At 43.2% G+C, this 5,585-nt stretch overlaps 1 pseudogene across 1 annotated transcript; it reads left to right on the forward strand.

Annotated features, from left to right (window-relative positions):
• Nucleotides 1–4,534: 4,534 nt before the first annotated feature.
• LOC311179520 (cytochrome c oxidase subunit 7B, mitochondrial-like) lies at nucleotides 4,535–4,777 on the forward strand (annotated as a pseudogene). The gene has a single exon. The product of its transcript is annotated as a cytochrome c oxidase subunit 7B, mitochondrial-like (transcript).
• Nucleotides 4,778–5,585: the final 808 nt, after the last annotated feature.

Here is a 5,585-nt window from a genome sequence, read left to right on the forward strand (position 1 = left end):
GGACATAGGTTCCTAAAGAAACACCCAGTTACCCATCCCCTTGTGGATAAATGCCCAGCCAGAGTTTACCCAAAGCGGGGTGCTGAGGTCCAAAAACTTACCACAAGCCTAAGGCACTTTCTGTGGTAGATGCGGGCTAAGTGGATCCATAGGAAACCAAAAGGGGCCCAGCAAGTTCAGGATGAAAGGAGCAAAATTAAAGTGCAAATCAAAATAAAGGTTGCCATTGTCAGCCTCTCCACTGTGTCTCACCCATGTCTCTACATGTCTTAATTTCATGTGTCTCCTCCAAGTCCCCCTGGTGCACTAGTCTCCTTCTAGTCCCCCTGGTGCAGTTCCAAAGCTGAAAAACAAGCAGGCCCTTTTTCTTTACATCCTTCTGCTCCATGTACCCCCAAATCTTCTATAGCTTCATCTGGCTGCCCAGTTCCATCCCACATTAGACAGGGCAGGGAACCTGGAGCCTCCCCTTTCGGTGGAGATTCCTCTGTTACAGGAGCGGAGAACTTCCAATCTGACAGGCCTGAGACTTCCTGCTACGCTGTTTTCTCCAAAGGGAAGGGCAAGATGATAGACAGTCAGGCCCATCTCCCCTCGTAGGGCCTGACTGTGACATGCTAAGAATAGTTTGGCCACCATTTCCCCTCCAACTCCCACTTGCAGAATAACTCACACTTCTCAGTATGCCCTACGCCTTTGAGTCTCCCTTTCTCTGTCCCACTGAAAAGAAAATGCCATGAACACACAGACCTTGTCTGTAATCAGGCACACAGTTTAGTAAGCAGTGTGAACAAGTGCCCCAAATGCCATTTCCATAGCTCAGCCTATATCTTAAGGAAGACTCCCCTGCCCAGCCCTCAGTGCACACACATGTCCTCAGTACATAGTTCTGGGGGGCAGTCTCCACTCAATGTGAACTGCCCAGAAAGCTGAGTGCATATTTTTCAATGTCACTCGCAATGCTAGTAGCTTGGTATCAGCCAGAGAGGGAGAATTTACACCATGGAGACTGGCAAATGCTACAAATCTTCACTCCCTCCCTTAGCACCTTTTCCCTAGAGAACTGGTTGTTAAATGTTTACCAACATATGGCTGCCTCCGGTCCTATGTCTCACATATAAGCTTTATGACTCAGACAAGTCTCTCAATCACTCTGAGCTTCAGTTCTCCATAAAATCGATATTCCTGGTGTCTACCTGATAGGATTGTCTGGAGGAGTGAATAATATGTTCAGTACAATGTTTGGCTTCTAGTAAATCCTCAATCACTTTAATAGGGTTCCAGTTATCTGTTACTACCTAACAAAATTTAGTGGCTTAGCACAAAATTTATTTTGCTCTGAATCTATAATATGAGCAGAACTTAGTGGAGAGGACACAGTCGGAGAGAATTGAAGTCTGGAGGCTGGAATAATCTGAAACCACATTCTCTCACATATTTGACATTTCCTACTGGCTATCAGCTAGGACCTTAGGAGTTAAGCTGGGGCTATGTATAAGAACACCGTATATGTTCTTCCATGTCACCTGGGCTTCCTTATAACAGGGTGGCTGGGTTTCAAGTGAGTGTCCTAAGAAAAATATCTTTTTCTAATATATGGAATCAATGATTCCATATTTTATGCAGTAGAAGCAAGTCGCTAAGGTTGGCCCTTATTCAAGGAGCAATTAGATTCCCCTTTTTGATAAGAATATGAAAGAATTTGTGGGTATGCTTTTAAGCCATCACAGCTATTATTATTGTGGCCCTTAGTATACTCTGGCTTCTAGTAAGTGAATTATCCCTCTTAGCTGATGAGCAGAGATCCATTGGATTCACTAATGTCTCTCCATGCTCACCACTCCCAAGTGAACCCAGGGCCCTATCCGCTGCAGAGTCCAGTAAATGTTACAGAGATGTATTTCCTCTCGCAGAAGCTGGTCCTGGACATTTGTGCTCATTCCTTTGCATGACAGCTCTTTGGCCCCATAGAAACTGAGTGAGGGACCTGGGCAGAACACCGGGGGGATTGGGGGGGGTGGCAGGTGTTTTCATAGGCAGTACCACGACCCCAACAGACTCTGCTCATGATGGGGTTGTGGGTAACCATGAGGGTAAATAGATGGCTTAAACAAAGTCTCTCAAAAGCCTGCTCTGGTGAGGTGCCAAGATCACTGCCTGGGAGTCAGGTCATAAGCTCATGATAAAATTACTTTCTTGGCCTTAGATGTCCCAGTGTATCAAATGGGAATAAGAAAAGGTCTGTGGGCTAAACAGATCATATGACATATACTCAAGTTTCTTTCATAGGAAACAGGAAAAGACAAAGTGGAGAGAAATTTCATGACTTCTATGGCACATGACTCCACCTCTGTTTCTTTGAGAGCCACAGAACTGGGGTCTAATGCCAGAGAAGTATATGTGTATTTATGGGTGGTTTGGTAGGGAATTTTTCAGGAAAGAAAAACCTACAAAAACCTCATTCCAATGATGGGATATGGAGAGCAAGAGGGGGGCACACAAGAGCCTGGAGAATAAACTGGGAGGGGTTCAGGGAAATGAGAAGGTGAGGACCCACAGGTTCCAGCCCTCAATGACTCCAGGCCCCATCCAGCCTCAGCTGTCCCTTCTCTGTTCTGCTCCTACCCCAGGTATTCCAGCAGGTTCCTGTCCTCTCCTAGTGGATCTTCCAGGTAGGTCAGAGAAGGGCCAAGGCCAGTAGCACCCAGGGACATCGGGACCTCTGCCCTTGCTGGTTTGCCAGGGACTAAGGGCCAAGTAGACTGCCTCTGACAGCAGGTGCCTCCCTTTGGGCCTCGATCTTCTAATTTGTAAATTAAGTCTCATGGCCAGCTGGGATATTTCAGAAAAAAACTGCCTTGGGCTCATTTCCCACAGAAGCAGACCTGAGACAAAGATGTGAATATAAGTGTTTAACTTGGAAGATGAGCCCAGGAAGCACTAGTGGAGAGATGGGAAGGTGGGTGGGGAAGAAAAGGAAACCAACACGTGTCTGTCGATGACTATTTCCCACTGGGACCTCTGAAATGCTGTGAGGGACACTTGTCAGAGAGTCCCACCCCAGCCCCTGACAGGTTAAGGGTTGCACCCAGAGCCAATAGGTGTGTGCCTGAGGAGGATGAGAGTTGTGAGTGCCAGGGGATGTGAGTAGGCCATGGTACGGTCTGCCACACAGACAAGTAATTTTGTTCACATTTCATAAATATGAGCTCAGCAATAATTTTCATACAAATTCCATTTCCTTTGTAACAACTGTCATGGTCTTGGAGGTGCACCAGTGCCATCACAACTGAATTAGCCAGTTCAGCTTGTGTTTAGTAAAGAAAATGCCACCAACTGTAGCATAACGGGCGACAATACTTTCACACCATTTTCATCTTGTTGTTTACATGTTATATTTCCATTTTACTATGTACACATTATACACATATTACTTCAACATAAGAAAAGAAGGAAAAGGGGCCTCCCCTGGTGGCACGGCAGTTGAGAGCTGGGTTGAGAAGCTGCCCGCAGCCTCTGCAGTGCCGGTTCAATCCCCAGCCACTGGGCGAGGGTCCCACATGGCGCCACCTGCTGCTCCCCTCAGCAGTGTACTTGGTCAGTCTGCCTGCTCAGCTCTCCCCTCTGGCTCTGGTGAATCCTCTCACCCTCCCGCACTTCTGACTGTACCCAGTGCTTGTATAAATAAATAAACAAATCTTTAAAAAAAAGAAAAGAAGGAAAAGTTGGGCCTCCCTGGTGGCGCAAGGGGTTAAGATACAACCTATGAAACTGTCCGCAGCCTCTGCAGCACAAGTTTGATCCCTAGCCAGGGAGCTACACACACGGCACAGCAGACCTCTCCCGACTCGCCTGCTGCTCCCCTCAGCAGTGTACTTCAGTCCGTCTGCCTGTTCTGTTCCCCACTCTGTCTCTGGTGAATCCTCTCACCCCCCACACCTCTGGCCTGTACCCCAGCTCTTGTACGCATAAATAAATCTTTAAAAAAAAAAAAAAAAGGAAGGAAAGCTTGCCATTTGCAACAACCTGGATCGGACTCGGCATTCCGTTTGTATGTGGAATCTAAAAAACAAGCAAACAAAAACCCAAGTTCATAAGCTTACAGATATAGAGAACAGATGGGTGGTTGTTGGGGGAAAGGGGTAGGACATGGGTAGACAGAGTCAAAAGCTACAAACTTTCAGTTATAAAAGTAAGTCCTGAGCAGGTAATGTACATGATGGTGACTATTATTAATAATACTGTATTGCATATTTGAAATTGCCAAGACAGTAGATCTTAAAAGGACACATCACACACAAAATTATAATTATGTATTGGGGTAGATATATATGAACTAGAACTATTGTGATTATCTTGTAATATACACAAACATCGGATCATTATGTTGTATACCTGAAACTAATACAATGTTACAAGCCAATTATACCTCAATATAAAAAGAAAATGTTTGTTTCCTTTTTTCAGGGCTCCTTGCAAGGGTACTAGATTAGCCAGTCCCTGCAGTTGCTGCAGTTCTGTCTTCAATTCTGAGATGTTTCCCTTGGCCAAAAACATGCTAAATTGTCTCCAAGTCTGAAACATTCAGCAAATGATGGCGAGACAGAGCCACCAGAAACGGACACCTGATTTCCATGACAAATATGGTAATGCAGTATTAGCCAGTGGAACTGCTTTTTGTGTTGCTGTGTGGACATATACAGCAACACAAACTGGAGTAGAGTGGAACCTGTCCCCTGTTAGCAGAGTCACCCCAAAGGAATGGAGAAATCAGTAATCATCCCAGGCGGTATAATACTGAATTGTTTCAAAATCAACTTATACTTGATGCCAAGTAAAAACACTGTATCCATTAAGATATGGCATTACTGAGGAAATAAAGTACATTTGAAACTTTCAAAAAAAAAAAAAAGAGTGTTTGAGATAATAGCTATCATTGTTAAAATGTAAATATCTGGTTTTATAATATGTTCTGGATAAATAATTGTTGACTATTGGGAAAAAATAAAAATCTTTTGCCTCAACTCAGGAAAGGTCATTTGGAGAAGGTAAATTTTAGGGTAGATTTATATAAAAAATGATAAGAAATATGTTTTTAATGTAGACAGGAGCATCCTTATGTAGTGAAATAATTTAACCTAGTGAATCAGCCAGACTATAATGCAAGACTTTCCAGATTGAAAAAACAATAGAAGAAATAAGTAGTAAATAAATGCAGAACTATGTTCAGCATATAAGATTCCTTATCTTTATGATCACTTGCCATAATTCAAAATTCTTTTAGGAAAATAAATTTCTGACGACCATGGTTTTTTGGTGTTTTTTCTAGAATAATAACAGCAACTATGCAGTCTACAATTATCCTATTTTCAGATATTTTATTTCATTGTCTTACAGACCAGTGATCTCCAGTCTTCTACTTCAGGAACAAGATAGGCCTCCTGAGATTCTTGCCCCCAAAATAAAAATTTAAATGAGGCAGATACTTAATAGTAAGAAGAAAAGAGGTATTTAAAGAATAAAGGTAGTATTAAATATAGTAATAAAAATATTTCATTATAAAATGTGGTTAGATATTCTAGAGT

The sequence above is a fragment of the Talpa europaea genome (assembly GCF_964194135.1).
Source record: "Talpa europaea genome assembly, chromosome: 11".
NCBI classification, from domain to species: domain Eukaryota; kingdom Metazoa; phylum Chordata; class Mammalia; order Eulipotyphla; family Talpidae; genus Talpa; species Talpa europaea.